Source organism: Ambystoma mexicanum, chromosome 4q (genome assembly GCF_040938575.1).
Source record: "Ambystoma mexicanum isolate Mex_15411 chromosome 4q, UKY_AmexF1_1, whole genome shotgun sequence".
In the NCBI taxonomy this organism is placed as follows: domain Eukaryota; kingdom Metazoa; phylum Chordata; class Amphibia; order Caudata; family Ambystomatidae; genus Ambystoma; species Ambystoma mexicanum.
The window spans coordinates 528,139,828-528,156,494 of record NC_090928.1 but is presented as its reverse complement, the minus strand read 5'-3'; the positions used below and the strand labels follow the sequence as shown (position 1 = coordinate 528,156,494).

Genomic DNA, 16,667 nt, shown 5'->3' with positions numbered 1-16,667 from the left:
CAGCTATTTCCTGATATTCTTCAATGCGTTCTGATATTGACTGGTAATTGTGTGTGATACTTTCTTAGACTATTTCTGCCTCTGGCTGATGTGTATTTTCTTTCCAAACTCCACCAGAGCCTATGATTACACAGCATCCTATCTGTGGAAAACGGCAGTGCAGGGATAGGGAAGAAAACTATAGGTATCCAAAGGAGCCCGGCTAGCTCAGTCGGTAGAGCATGAGACTCTTAATCTCAGGGTTGTGGGTTCGAGCCCCACGTTGGGGGAAAACAACTAAAATTGTAGGACTTTTTGACCAAAAAAATACATCCTATCTGTGGAAAACGGCAGTGCAGGGATAGGGAAGAAAACTATAGGCATCCAAAGGAGCCCGGCTAGCTCAGTCGGTGGAGCATGAGACTCTTAATCTCAGGGTTGTGGGTTAGAGCCCCACGTTGGGCGAAAACAACTAAAATTGTAGGACTTTTTGACCAAAAAAATACATCCTGTCTGTGGAAAACGGCAGTGCAGGGATAGGGAAGAAAACTATACGCATCCAAAGGAGCCCGGCTAGCTCAGTCGGTAGAGCATGAGACCCTTAATCTCAGGGTCGTGGGTTTGAGCCCCACGTTGGGCAAAAACAACTAAAATTTTAGTGCTTTTTGACCAAAAAATAGAAATTGAAAGTCTCTTTACAATATTTGCAATATTTTCATTGTTAACATGCAATATATGAATGCATGTCTGGATGATGTGTAATGGGGCAATACCACACCTTAATGTATTCACTGTAAAAGAAAAAGTATGTATCATCTTACTATAAAATAAAGTGGAGAAAACACAAATAAGACTTTTTTCCACACATGTTTAATCGGCTATTTCCTGATATTCTTCAATGCGTTCTGATATTGACTGGTAATTGTGTTTGATACTTTCTTAGACTATTTCTGCCTCTGGCTGATGTGTATTTTCTTTCCAAACTCCACCAGAGCCTATGATTACACAGCATCCTATCTGTGGAAAGCGGCAGTGCAGGGATAGGGAAGAAAACTATAGGCATCCAAAAGAGCCCGGCTAGCTCAGTCGGTAGAGCATGAGACTCTCAATCTCAGGGTCGTGGCGTTGGGCGAAAACAACTAAAATGTTCGTGCTTTTTGACCAAAAAAATAGAAATTGAAAGTCTCTTTACAATATTTGCAATATTTTCATTGTTAACATGCAATATATGAATGCATGTCTGGATGATGTGTAATGGGGCAATACCACACCTTAATGTATTCACTGTAAAAGAAAAAGTATGTATCATCTTACTATAAAATAAAGTGGAGAAAACACAAATAAGACTTTTTTCCACACAGGTTTAATCGGCTATTTCCTGATATTCTTCAATGCGTTCGGATATTGACTGGTAATTGTGTTTGATACTTTCTTAGACTATTTCTGCCTCTGGCTGATGTGTATTTTCTTTCCAAACTCCACCAGAGCCTATGATTACACAGCATCCTATCTGTGGAAAACGGCAGTGCAGGGATAGGGAAGAAAACTATAGGCATCTAAAAGAGCCCGGCTAGCTCAGTCGGTAGAGCATGAGACTCTTAATCTCAGGGTCGTGGGTTCGAGCCCCACGTTGGGCGAAAACAACTAAAATTGTACTGCTTTTTGACCAAAAAAATACATCCTATCTGTGGAAAACGGCAGTGCAGGGATAGGGAAGAAAACTATAGGCATCCAAAGGAGCCCGGCTAGCTCAGTCGGTAGAGCATGAGACTCTTAATCTCAGGGTCGTGGGTTCGAGCCCCACATTGGGCGAAAACAATTAAAATTGTAGTGCTTTTTGACCAAAAAAATACATACTATCTGTGGAAAGCGGCAGTGCAGGGATAGGGAAGAAAACGGGTGAAAACAACTAAAATTTTCGTGCTTTTTGACCAAAAAAATAGAAATTGAAAGTCTCTTTACAATATTTGCAATATTTTCATTGTTAACATGCAATATATGAATGCATGTCTGGATGATGTGCAATGGGGCAATACCACACCTTAATGTATTCACTGTAAAAGAAAAAGTATGTATCATCTTACTATAAAATAAAGTGGAGAAAACACAAATAAGACTTTTTTCCACACAGGTTTAATCGGCTATTTCCTGATATTCTTCAATGCGTTCAGATATTGACTGGTAATTGTGTTTGATACTTTCTTAGACTATTTCTGCCTCTGGCTGATGTGTATTTTCTTTCCAAACTCCACCAGAGCCTATGATTACACAGCATCCTATCTGTGGAAAACGGCAGTGCAGGGATAGGGAAGAAAACTATAGGCATCCAAAGGAGCCCGGCTAGCTCAGTCGGTAGAGCATGAGACTCTTAATCTCAGGGTCGTGGGTTCTGAGCCCCACGTTGGGCGAAAACAACTAAAATTGTAGTGCTTTTTGACCAAAAAAATACATCCTATCTGTGGAAAGCGGCAGTGCAGGGATAGGGAAGAAAACGTTGGGCGAAAACAACTAAAATTTTCGTGCTTTTTGACCAAAAAAATAGAAATTGAAAGTCTCTTTACAATATTTGCAATATTTTCATTGTTAACATGCAATATATGAATGCATGTCTGGATGATGTGTAATGGGGCAATACCACACCTTAATGTATTCACTGTAAAAGAAAAAGTATGTATCATCTTACTTTAAAATAAAGTGGAGAAAACACAAATAAGACTTTTTTCCACACAGGTTTAATCGGCTATTTCCTGATATTCTTCAATGCGTTCAGATATTGACTGGTAATTGTGTTTGATACTTTCTTAGACTATTTCTGCCTCTGGCTGATGTGTATTTTCTTTCCAAACTCCACCAGAGCCTATGATTACACAGCATCCTATCTGTGGAAAACGGCAGTGCAGGGATAGGGAAGAAAACTATAGGCATCCAAAGGAGCCCGGCTAGCTCAGTCGGTAGAGCATGAGACTCTTAATCTCAGGGTTGTGGGTTAGAGCCCCACGTTGGGCGAAAACAACTAAAATTGTAGGACTTTTTGACCAAAAAAATACATCCTGTCTGTGGAAAACGGCAGTGCAGGGATAGGGAAGAAAACTATAGGCATCCAAAGGACCCCGGCTAGCTCAGTCAGTAGAGCATGAGACTCTTAATCTCCGGGTCGTGGGTTTGAGCCCCACGTTGGGCAAAAACAACTAAAATTTTAGTGCTTTTTGACCAAAAAATAGAAATTGAAAGTCTCTTTACAATATTTGCAATATTTTCATTGTTAACATGCAATATATGAATGCATGTCTGGATGATGTGTAATGGGGCAATACCACACCTTAATGTATTCACTGTAAAAGAAAAAGTATGTATCATCTTACTATAAAATAAAGTGGAGAAAACACAAATAAGACTTTTTTCCACACATGTTTAATCGGCTATTTCCTGATATTCTTCAATGCGTTCTGATATTGACTGGTAATTGTGTTTGATACTTTCTTAGACTATTTCTGCCTCTGGCTGATGTGTATTTTCTTTCCAAACTCCACCAGAGCCTATGATTACACAGCATCCTATCTGTGGAAAGCGGCAGTGCAGGGATAGGGAAGAAAACTATAGGCATCCAAAAGAGCCCGGCTAGCTCAGTCGGTAGAGCATGAGACTCTTAATCTCAGGGTCGTGGGTTCTGAGCCCCACGTTGGGTGAAAACAACTAAAATTGTAGTGCTTTTTGACCAAAAAAATACATCCTATCTGTGGAAAGCGGCAGTGCAGGGATAGGGAAGAAAACGTTGGGCGAAAACAACTAAAATTTTCGTGCTTTTTGACCAAAAAAATAGAAATTGAAAGTCTCTTTACAATATTTGCAATATTTTCATTGTTAACATGCAATATATGAATGCATGTCTGGATGATGTGTAATGGGGCAATACCACACCTTAATGTATTCACTGTAAAAGAAAAAGTATGTATCATCTTACTTTAAAATAAAGTGGAGAAAACACAAATAAGACTTTTTTCCACACAGGTTTAATCGGCTATTTCCTGATATTCTTCAATGCGTTCAGATATTGACTGGTAATTGTGTTTGATACTTTCTTAGACTATTTCTGCCTCTGGCTGATGTGTATTTTCTTTCCAAACTCCACCAGAGCCTATGATTACACAGCATCCTATCTGTGGAAAACGGCAGTGCAGGGATAGGGAAGAAAACTATAGGCATCCAAAGGAGCCCGGCTAGCTCAGTCGGTAGAGCATGAGACTCTTAATCTCAGGGTTGTGGGTTAGAGCCCCACGTTGGGCGAAAACAACTAAAATTGTAGGACTTTTTGACCAAAAAAATACATCCTGTCTGTGGAAAACGGCAGTGCAGGGATAGGGAAGAAAACTATAGGCATCCAAAGGAGCCCGGCTAGCTCAGTCAGTAGAGCATGAGACTCTTAATCTCAGGGTCGTGGGTTTGAGCCCCACGTTGGGCAAAAACAACTAAAATTTTAGTGCTTTTTGACCAAAAAATAGAAATTGAAAGTCTCTTTACAATATTTGCAATATTTTCATTGTTAACATGCAATATATGAATGCATGTCTGGATGATGTGTAATGGGGCAATACCACACCTTAATGTATTCACTGTAAAAGAAAAAGTATGTATCATCTTACTATAAAATAAAGTGGAGAAAACACAAATAAGACTTTTTTCCACACATGTTTAATCGGCTATTTCCTGATATTCTTCAATGCGTTCTGATATTGACTGGTAATTGTGTTTGATACTTTCTTAGACTATTTCTGCCTCTGGCTGATGTGTATTTTCTTTCCAAACTCCACCAGAGCCTATGATTACACAGCATCCTATCTGTGGAAAGCGGCAGTGCAGGGATAGGGAAGAAAACTATAGGCATCCAAAAGAGCCCGGCTAGCTCAGTCGGTAGAGCATGAGACTCTTAATCTCAGGGTCGTGGCGTTGGGCGAAAACAACTAAAATTTTCGTGCTTTTTGACCAAAAAAATAGAAATTGAAAGTCTCTTTACAATATTTGCAATATTTTCATTGTTAACATGCAATATATGAATGCATGTCTGGATGATGTGTAATGGGGCAATACCACACCTTAATGTATTCACTGTAAAAGAAAAAGTATGTATCATCTTACTATAAAATAAAGTGGAGAAAACACAAATAAGACTTTTTTCCACACAGGTTTAATCGGCTATTTCCTGATATTCTTCAATGCGTTCGGATATTGACTGGTAATTGTGTTTGATACTTTCTTAGACTATTTCTGCCTCTGGCTGATGTGTATTTTCTTTCCAAACTCCACCAGAGCCTATGATTACACAGCATCCTATCTGTGGAAAACGGCAGTGCAGGGATAGGGAAGAAAACTATAGGCATCTAAAAGAGCCCGGCTAGCTCAGTCGGTAGAGCATGAGACTCTTAATCTCAGGGTCGTGGGTTCGAGCCCCACGTTGGGCGAAAACAACTAAAATTGTAGTGCTTTTTGACCAAAAAAATACATACTATCTGTGGAAAGCGGCAGTGCAGGGATAGGGAAGAAAACGTTGGGTGAAAACAACTAAAATTTTCGTGCTTTTTGACCAAAAAAATAGAAATTGAAAGTCTCTTTACAATATTTGCAATATTTTCATTGTTAACATGCAATATATGAATGCATGTCTGGATGATGTGTAATGGGGCAATACCACACCTTAATGTATTCACTGTAAAAGAAAAAGTATGTATCATCTTACTATAAAATAAAGTGGAGAAAACACAAATAAGACTTTTTTCCACACAGGTTTAATCGGCTATTTCCTGATATTCTTCAATGCGTTCAGATACTGACTGGTAATTGTGTTTGATACTTTCTTAGACTATTTCTGCCTCTGGCTGATGTGTATTTTCTTTCCAAACTCCACCAGAGCCTATGATTACACAGCATCCTATCTGTGGAAAACGGCAGTGCAGGGATAGGGAAGAAAACTATAGGAATCCAATGGAGCCCGGCTTGCTCAGTCGGTAGAGCATGAGACTCTTAATCTCAGGGTTGTGGGTTCGAGCCCCATGTTGGGCGAAAACAACTAAAATTTTAGTGCTTTTGACCAAAAAAATAGAAATTGAAAGTCTCTTTACAATATTTGCAATATTTTCATTGTTAACATGCAATATATGAATGCATGTCTGGATGATGTGTAATGGGGCAATACCACACCTTAATGTATTCACTGTAAAAGAAAAAGTATGTATCATCTTACTATAAAATAAAGTGGAGAAAACACAAATAAGACTTTTTTCCACACAGGTTTAATCGACTATTTCCTGATATTCTTCAATGCGTTCGGATATTGACTGGTAATTGTGTTTGATACTTTCTTAGACTATTTCTGCCTCTGGCTGATGTGTATTTTCTTTCCAAACTCCACCAGAGCCTATGATTACACAGCATCCTATCTGTGGAAAACGGCAGTGCAGGGATAGGGAAGAAAACTATAGGTATCCAAAGGAGCCCGGCTAGCTCAGTCGGTAGAGCATGAGAATCTTAATCTCAGGGTCGTGGGTGCGAGCCCCACGTTGGGCGAAAACAACTAAAATTTTAATGCTTTTTGACCAAAAAAATAGAAATTGAAATTCTCTTTACAATATTTGCAATATTTTGATTGTTAACATGCAATATATGAATGCATGTCTGGATGATGTGTAATGGGGCAATACCACACCTTAATGTATTCACTGTAAAAGAAAAAGTATGTATCATTTTACTATAAAATAAAGTGGAGAAAACACAAATAAGACTTTTTTCCACACAGGTTTAATCAGCTATTTCCTGATATTCTTCAATGCGTTCTGATATTGACTGGTAATTGTGTTTGATACTTTCTTAGACTATTTCTGCCTCTGGCTGATGTGTATTTTCTTTCCAAACTCCACCAGAGCCTATGATTACACAGCATCCTATCTGTGGAAAACGGCAGTGCAGGGATAGGGAAGAAAACTATAGGTATCCAAAGGAGCCCGGCTAGCTCAGTCGGTAGAGCATGAGACTCTTAATCTCAGGGTTGTGGGTTCGAGCCCCACGTTGGGGGAAAACAACTAAAATTGTAGGACTTTTTGACCAAAAAAATACATCCTATCTGTGGAAAACGGCAGTGCAGGGATAGGGAAGAAAACTATAGGCATCCAAAGGAGCCCGGCTAGCTCAGTCGGTAGAGCATGAGACTCTTAATCTCAGGGTTGTGGGTTAGAGCCCCACGTTGGGCGAAAACAACTAAAATTGTAGGACTTTTTGACCAAAAAAATACAACCTGTCTGTGGAAAACGGCAGTGCAGGGATAGGGAAGAAAACTATACGCATCCAAAGGAGCCCGGCTAGCTCAGTCGGTAGAGCATGAGACTCTTAATCTCAGGGTCGTGGGTTTGAGCCCCACGTTGGGCAAAAACAACTAAAATTTTAGTGCTTTTTGACCAAAAAATAGAAATTGAAAGTCTCTTTACAATATTTGCAATATTTTCATTGTTAACATGCAATATATGAATGCATGTCTGGATGATGTGTAATGGGGCAATACCACACCTTAATGTATTCACTGTAAAAGAAAAAGTATGTATCATCTTACTATAAAATAAAGTGGAGAAAACACAAATAAGACTTTTTTCCACACATGTTTAATCGGCTATTTCCTGATATTCTTCAATGCGTTCTGATATTGACTGGTAATTGTGTTTGATACTTTCTTAGACTATTTCTGCCTCTGGCTGATGTGTATTTTCTTTCCAAACTCCACCAGAGCCTATGATTACACAGCATCCTATCTGTGGAAAGCGGCAGTGCAGGGATAGGGAAGAAAACTATAGGCATCCAAAAGAGCCCGGCTAGCTCAGTCGGTAGAGCATGAGACTCTCAATCTCAGGGTCGTGGCGTTGGGCGAAAACAACTAAAATTTTCGTGCTTTTTGACCAAAAAAATAGAAATTGAAAGTCTCTTTACAATATTTGCAATATTTTCATTGTTAACATGCAATATATGAATGCATGTCTGGATGATGTGTAATGGGGCAATACCACACCTTAATGTATTCACTGTAAAAGAAAAAGTATGTATCATCTTACTATAAAATAAAGTGGAGAAAACACAAATAAGACTTTTTTCCACACAGGTTTAATCGGCTATTTCCTGATATTCTTCAATGCGTTCGGATATTGACTGGTAATTGTGTTTGATACTTTCTTAGACTATTTCTGCCTCTGGCTGATGTGTATTTTCTTTCCAAACTCCACCAGAGCCTATGATTACACAGCATCCTATCTGTGGAAAACGGCAGTGCAGGGATAGGGAAGAAAACTATAGGCATCTAAAAGAGCCCGGCTAGCTCAGTCGGTAGAGCATGAGACTCTTAATCTCAGGGTCGTGGGTTCGAGCCCCACGTTGGGCGAAAACAACTAAAATTGTACTGCTTTTTGACCAAAAAAATACATCCTATCTGTGGAAAACGGCAGTGCAGGGATAGGGAAGAAAACTATAGGCATCCAAAGGAGCCCGGCTAGCTCAGTCGGTAGAGCATGAGACTCTTAATCTCAGGGTCGTGGGTTCGAGCCCCACGTTGGGCGAAAACAACTAAAATTGTAGTGCTTTTTGACCAAAAAAATACATACTATCTGTGGAAAGCGGCAGTGCAGGGATAGGGAAGAAAACGGGTGAAAACAACTAAAATTTTCGTGCTTTTTGACCAAAAAAATAGAAATTGAAAGTCTCTTTACAATATTTGCAATATTTTCATTGTTAACATGCAATATATGAATGCATGTCTGGATGATGTGCAATGGGGCAATACCACACCTTAATGTATTCACTGTAAAAGAAAAAGTATGTATCATCTTACTATAAAATAAAGTGGAGAAAACACAAATAAGACTTTTTTCCACACAGGTTTAATCGGCTATTTCCTGATATTCTTCAATGCGTTCAGATATTGACTGGTAATTGTGTTTGATACTTTCTTAGACTATTTCTGCCTCTGGCTGATGTGTATTTTCTTTCCAAACTCCACCAGAGCCTATGATTACACAGCATCCTATCTGTGGAAAACGGCAGTGCAGGGATAGGGAAGAAAACTATAGGCATCCAAAGGAGCCCGGCTAGCTCAGTCGGTAGAGCATGAGACTCTTAATCTCAGGGTCGTGGGTTCTGAGCCCCACGTTGGGCGAAAACAACTAAAATTGTAGTGCTTTTTGACCAAAAAAATACATCCTATCTGTGGAAAGCGGCAGTGCAGGGATAGGGAAGAAAACGTTGGGCGAAAACAACTAAAATTTTCGTGCTTTTTGACCAAAAAAATAGAAATTGAAAGTCTCTTTACAATATTTGCAATATTTTCATTGTTAACATGCAATATATGAATGCATGTCTGGATGATGTGTAATGGGGCAATACCACACCTTAATGTATTCACTGTAAAAGAAAAAGTATGTATCATCTTACTTTAAAATAAAGTGGAGAAAACACAAATAAGACTTTTTTCCACACAGGTTTAATCGGCTATTTCCTGATATTCTTCAAAGCGTTCAGATATTGACTGGTAATTGTGTTTGATACTTTCTTAGACTATTTCTGCCTCTGGCTGATGTGTATTTTCTTTCCAAACTCCACCAGAGCCTATGATTACACAGCATCCTATCTGTGGAAAACGGCAGTGCAGGGATAGGGAAGAAAACTATAGGCATCCAAAGGAGCCCGGCTAGCTCAGTCGGTAGAGCATGAGACTCTTAATCTCAGGGTTGTGGGTTAGAGCCCCACGTTGGGCGAAAACAACTAAAATTGTAGGACTTTTTGACCAAAAAAATACATCCTGTCTGTGGAAAACGGCAGTGCAGGGATAGGGAAGAAAACTATAGGCATCCAAAGGACCCCGGCTAGCTCAGTCAGTAGAGCATGAGACTCTTAATCTCAGGGTTGTGGGTTTGAGCCCCACGTTGGGCAAAAACAACTAAAATTTTAGTGCTTTTTGACCAAAAAATAGAAATTGAAAGTCTCTTTACAATATTTGCAATATTTTCATTGTTAACATGCAATATATGAATGCATGTCTGGATGATGTGTAATGGGGCAATACCACACCTTAATGTATTCACTGTAAAAGAAAAAGTATGTATCATCTTACTATAAAATAAAGTGGAGAAAACACAAATAAGACTTTTTTCCACACATGTTTAATCGGCTATTTCCTGATATTCTTCAATGCGTTCTGATATTGACTGGTAATTGTGTTTGATACTTTCTTAGACTATTTCTGCCTCTGGCTGATGTGTATTTTCTTTCCAAACTCCACCAGAGCCTATGATTACACAGCATCCTATCTGTGGAAAGCGGCAGTGCAGGGATAGGGAAGAAAACTATAGGCATCCAAAAGAGCCCGGCTAGCTCAGTCGGTAGAGCATGAGACTCTTAATCTCAGGGTCGTGGGTTCTGAGCCCCACGTTGGGTGAAAACAACTAAAATTGTAGTGCTTTTTGACCAAAAAAATACATCCTATCTGTGGAAAGCGGCAGTGCAGGGATAGGGAAGAAAACGTTGGGCGAAAACAACTAAAATTTTCGTGCTTTTTGACCAAAAAAATAGAAATTGAAAGTCTCTTTACAATATTTGCAATATTTTCATTGTTAACATGCAATATATGAATGCATGTCTGGATGATGTGTAATGGGGCAATACCACACCTTAATGTATTCACTGTAAAAGAAAAAGTATGTATCATCTTACTTTAAAATAAAGTGGAGAAAACACAAATAAGACTTTTTTCCACACAGGTTTAATCGGCTATTTCCTGATATTCTTCAATGCGTTCAGATATTGACTGGTAATTGTGTTTGATACTTTCTTAGACTATTTCTGCCTCTGGCTGATGTGTATTTTCTTTCCAAACTCCACCAGAGCCTATGATTACACAGCATCCTATCTGTGGAAAACGGCAGTGCAGGGATAGGGAAGAAAACTATAGGCATCCAAAGGAGCCCGGCTAGCTCAGTCGGTAGAGCATGAGACTCTTAATCTCAGGGTTGTGGGTTAGAGCCCCACGTTGGGCGAAAACAACTAAAATTGTAGGACTTTTTGACCAAAAAAATACATCCTGTCTGTGGAAAACGGCAGTGCAGGGATAGGGAAGAAAACTATAGGCATCCAAAGGAGCCCGGCTAGCTCAGTCAGTAGAGCATGAGACTCTTAATCTCAGGGTCGTGGGTTTGAGCCCCACGTTGGGCAAAAACAACTAAAATTTTAGTGCTTTTTGACCAAAAAATAGAAATTGAAAGTCTCTTTACAATATTTGCAATATTTTCATTGTTAACATGCAATATATGAATGCATGTCTGGATGATGTGTAATGGGGCAATACCACACCTTAATGTATTCACTGTAAAAGAAAAAGTATGTATCATCTTACTATAAAATAAAGTGGAGAAAACACAAATAAGACTTTTTTCCACACATGTTTAATCGGCTATTTCCTGATATTCTTCAATGCGTTCTGATATTGACTGGTAATTGTGTTTGATACTTTCTTAGACTATTTCTGCCTCTGGCTGATGTGTATTTTCTTTCCAAACTCCACCAGAGCCTATGATTACACAGCATCCTATCTGTGGAAAGCGGCAGTGCAGGGATAGGGAAGAAAACTATAGGCATCCAAAAGAGCCCGGCTAGCTCAGTCGGTAGAGCATGAGACTCTTAATCTCAGGGTCGTGGCGTTGGGCGAAAACAACTAAAATTTTCGTGCTTTTTGACCAAAAAAATAGAAATTGAAAGTCTCTTTACAATATTTGCAATATTTTCATTGTTAACATGCAATATATGAATGCATGTCTGGATGATGTGTAATGGGGCAATACCACACCTTAATGTATTCACTGTAAAAGAAAAAGTATGTATCATCTTACTATAAAATAAAGTGGAGAAAACACAAATAAGACTTTTTTCCACACAGGTTTAATCGGCTATTTCCTGATATTCTTCAATGCGTTCGGATATTGACTGGTAATTGTGTTTGATACTTTCTTAGACTATTTCTGCCTCTGGCTGATGTGTATTTTCTTTCCAAACTCCACCAGAGCCTATGATTACACAGCATCCTATCTGTGGAAAACGGCAGTGCAGGGATAGGGAAGAAAACTATAGGCATCTAAAAGAGCCCGGCTAGCTCAGTCGGTAGAGCATGAGACTCTTAATCTCAGGGTCGTGGGTTCGAGCCCCACGTTGGGCGAAAACAACTAAAATTGTAGTGCTTTTTGACCAAAAAAATACATACTATCTGTGGAAAGCGGCAGTGCAGGGATAGGGAAGAAAACGTTGGGTGAAAACAACTAAAATTTTCGTGCTTTTTGACCAAAAAAATAGAAATTGAAAGTCTCTTTACAATATTTGCAATATTTTCATTGTTAACATGCAATATATGAATGCATGTCTGGATGATGTGTAATGGGGCAATACCACACCTTAATGTATTCACTGTAAAAGAAAAAGTATGTATCATCTTACTATAAAATAAAGTGGAGAAAACACAAATAAGACTTTTTTCCACACAGGTTTAATCGGCTATTTCCTGATATTCTTCAATGCGTTCAGATACTGACTGGTAATTGTGTTTGATACTTTCTTAGACTATTTCTGCCTCTGGCTGATGTGTATTTTCTTTCCAAACTCCACCAGAGCCTATGATTACACAGCATCCTATCTGTGGAAAACGGCAGTGCAGGGATAGGGAAGAAAACTATAGGAATCCAATGGAGCCCGGCTAGCTCAGTCGGTAGAGCATGAGACTCTTAATCTCAGGGTTGTGGGTTCGAGCCCCATGTTGGGCGAAAACAACTAAAATTTTAGTGCTTTTGACCAAAAAAATAGAAATTGAAAGTCTCTTTACAATATTTGCAATATTTTCATTGTTAACATGCAATATATGAATGCATGTCTGGATGATGTGTAATGGGGCAATACCACACCTTAATGTATTCACTGTAAAAGAAAAAGTATGTATCATCTTACTATAAAATAAAGTGGAGAAAACACAAATAAGACTTTTTTCCACACAGGTTTAATCGGCTATTTCCTGATATTCTTCAATGCGTTCGGATATTGACTGGTAATTGTGTTTGATACTTTCTTAGACTATTTCTGCCTCTGGCTGATGTGTATTTTCTTTCCAAACTCCACCAGAGCCTATGATTACACAGCATCCTATCTGTGGAAAACGGCAGTGCAGGGATAGGGAAGAAAACTATAGGCATCCAAAGGAGCCCGGCTAGCTCAGTCGGTAGAGCATGAGACTCTTAATCTCAGGGTCGTGGGTTTGAGCCCCACGTTGGGCGAAAACAACTAAAATTTTAGTGCTTTTTGACCAAAAAAATAGAAATTGAAAGTCTCTTTACAATATTTGCAATATTTTCATTGTTAACATGCAATATATGAATGCATGTCTGGATGATGTGTAATGGGGCAATACCACACCTTAATGTATTCACTGTAAAAGAAAAAGTATGTATCATCTTACTATAAAATAAAGTGGAGAAAACACAAATAAGACTTTTTTCCACACAGGTTTAATCGGCTATTTCCTGATATTCTTCAATGCGTTCTGATATTGACTGGTAATTGTGTTTGATACTTTCTTAGACTATTTCTGCCTCTGGCTGATGTGTATTTTCTTTCCAAACTCCACCAGAGCCTATGATTACACAGCATCCTATCTGTGGAAAACGGCAGTGCAGGGATAGGGAAGAAAACTATAGGTATCCAAAGGAGCCCGGCTAGCGGCTAGCTCAGTCGGTAGAGCATGAGACTCTTAATCTCAGGGTCGTGGGTTTGAGCCCCACGTTGGGCGAAAACAACTAAAATTGTAGGACTTTTTGACCAAAAAAATACATCCTATCTGTGGAAAACGGCAGTGCAGGGATAGGGAAGAAAACTATAGGCATCCAAAGGAGCCCAGCTAGCTCAGTCGGTAGAGCATGAGACTCTTAATCTCAGGGTCGTGGGTTTGAGCCCCACGGTGGGCGAAAACAACTAAAATTTTAGTGCTTTTTGACCAAAAAAATAGAAATTGAAAGTCTCTTTACAATATTTGCAATATTTTCATTGTTAACATGCAATATATGAATGCATGTCTGGATGATGTGTAATGGGGCAATACCACACCTTAATGTATTCACTGTAAAAGAAAAAGTATGTGTCATCTTACTATAAAATAAAGTGGAGAAAACACAAATAAGACTTTTTTCCACACATGTTTAATCGGCTATTTCCTGATATTCTTCAATGCGTTCTGATATTGACTGGTAATTGTGTTTGATACTTTCTTAGACTATTTCTGCCTCTGGCTGATGTGTATTTTCTTTCCAAACTCCACCAGAGCCTATGATTACACAGCATCCTATCTGTGGAAAGCGGCAGTGCAGGGATAGGGAAGAAAACTATAGGCATCCAAAGGAGCCCGGCTAGCTCAGTCGGTAGAGCATGAGACTCTTAATCTCAGGGTCGTGGGTTCGAGCCCCATGTTGGGCGAAAACAACTAAAATTGTACTGCTTTTTGACCAAAAAAATACATCCTATCTGTGGAAAACGGCAGGGATAGGGAAGAAAACTATAGGCATCCAAAGGATCCCGGCTAGCTCAGTCGGTAGAGCATGAGACTCTTAATCTCAGGGTCGTGGGTTCGAGTCCCACGTTGGGCGAAAACAACTAAAATTGTAGTGCTTTTTGACCAAAAAAATACATCCTATATGTGGAAAAGTGCAGGGATAGGGAAGAAAACTATAAGCATCCAAAGGAGCCCGGCTAGCTCAGTCGGTAGAGCATGAGACTCTTAATCTCAGGGTCGTGGGTTCGAGTGCCACGTTGGGCGAAAACATCTAAAAATGTAGTGCTTTTTGACCAAAAAAATACATCCTATCTGTGGAAAGCGGCAGTGCAGGGATAGGGAAGAAAACGTTGGGCGAAAACAACTAAAATTTTCGTGCTTTTTGACCAAAAAAATAGAAATTGAAAGTCTCTTTACAATATTTGCAATATTTTCATTGTTAACATGCAATATATGAATGCATGTCTGGATGATGTGTAATGGGGCAATACCACACCTTAATGTATTCACTGTAAAAGAAAAAGTATGTATCATCTTACTATAAAATAAAGTGGAGAAAACACAAATAAGACTTTTTTCCACACAGGTTTAATCGGCTATTTCCTGATATTCTTCAATGCGTTCAGATATTGACTGGTAATTGTGTTTGATACTTTCTTAGACTATTTCTGCCTCTGGCTGATGTGTATTTTCTTTCCAAACTCCACCAGAGCCTATGATTACACAGCATCCTATCTGTGGAAAGCGGCAGTGCAGGGATAGGGAAGAAAACTATAGGCATCCAAAAGAGCCCGGCTAGCTCAGTCGGTAGAGCATGAGACTCTTAATCTCAGGGTCATGGGTTCGAGCCCCACGTTGGGCGAAAACAACTAAAATTTTAGTGCTTTTTGACCAAAAAAATAGAAATTGAAAGTCTCTTTGCAATATTTTCATTGTTAACATGCAATATATGAATGCATGTCTGGATGATGTGTAATGGGGCAATACCATACCTTAATGTATTCACTGTAAAAGAAAAAGTATGCATCATCTTACTATAAAATAAAGTGGAGAAAACACAAATAAGACTTTTTTCCACACAGGTTTAATCGGCTATTTCCTGATATTCTTCAATGCGTTCTGATATTGACTGGTAATTGTGTTTGATACGTTCTTAGACTATTTCTGCCTCTGGCTGATGTGTATTTTCTTTCCAAACTCCACCAGAGCCTATGATTACACAGCATCCTATCTGTGGAAAGCGGCAGTGCAGGGATAGGCAAGAAAACTATAGGCATCCAAAGGAGCCCGGCTAGCTCAGTCGGTAGAGCATGAGACTCTTAATCTCAGGGTCGTGGGTGCGAAACCCACGTTGGGCGAAAACAACTAAAATTTTAGTGCTTTTTGACCAAAAAAATAGAAATTGAAAGTCTCTTTACAATATTTGCAATATTTTAATTGTTAACATGCAATATATGAATGCATGTCTGGATGATGTGTAATGGGGCAATACCACACATTAATGTATTCACTGTAAAAGAAAAAGTATGTATCATCTTACTATAAAATAAAGTGGAGAAAACTCAAATAAGACTTTTTTCCACACAGGTTTAATCGGCTATTTCCTGATATTCTTCAATGCGTTCTGATATTGACTGGTAATTGTGTTTGATACTTTCTTAGACTATTTCTGCCTCTGGCTGATGTGTATTTTCTTTCCAAACTCCACCAGAGCCTATGATTACACAGCATCCTATCTGTGGAAAACGGCAGTGCAGGGATAGGGAAGAAAATTATAGGCATCCAAAGGAGCCCGGCTAGCTCAGTCGGTAGAGCATGAGACTCTTAATCTCAGGGTCGTGGGTGCGAGCCCCACGTTGGGCGAAAACAACTACAATTTTAATGCTTTTTGACCAAAAAAATAGAAATTGAAAGTCTCTTTACAATATTTGCAATATTTTGATTGTTAACATGCAATATATGAATGCATGTCTGGATGATGTGTAATGGGGCAATACCACACCTTAATGTATTCACTGTAAAAGAAAAATTATGTATCATCTTACTATAAAATAAAGTGGAGAAAACACAAATAAGACTTTTTTCCACA

General features: G+C 38.9%; 5 non-coding genes across 5 annotated transcripts; all 5 read left to right on the top strand.

Annotated features, from left to right (window-relative positions):
- The first annotated feature begins 1,543 nt into the window (after window positions 1-1,543).
- Window positions 1,544-1,616, top strand: TRNAK-CUU (transfer RNA lysine (anticodon CUU)). Its single transcript has one exon. It is a non-coding gene; the product is annotated as a tRNA-Lys (tRNA).
- Window positions 1,617-5,362: 3,746 nt separating this feature from the next.
- Window positions 5,363-5,435, top strand: TRNAK-CUU (transfer RNA lysine (anticodon CUU)). Its single transcript has one exon. It is a non-coding gene; the product is annotated as a tRNA-Lys (tRNA).
- A 2,881-nt stretch (window positions 5,436-8,316) lies between these two features.
- On the top strand, window positions 8,317-8,389 carry TRNAK-CUU (transfer RNA lysine (anticodon CUU)). The gene has a single exon. It is a non-coding gene; the product is annotated as a tRNA-Lys (tRNA).
- Window positions 8,390-8,491: 102 nt separating this feature from the next.
- On the top strand, window positions 8,492-8,564 carry TRNAK-CUU (transfer RNA lysine (anticodon CUU)). Its single transcript has one exon. It is a non-coding gene; the product is annotated as a tRNA-Lys (tRNA).
- A 3,571-nt stretch (window positions 8,565-12,135) lies between these two features.
- Window positions 12,136-12,208, top strand: TRNAK-CUU (transfer RNA lysine (anticodon CUU)). The gene has a single exon. It is a non-coding gene; the product is annotated as a tRNA-Lys (tRNA).
- Window positions 12,209-16,667: the final 4,459 nt, after the last annotated feature.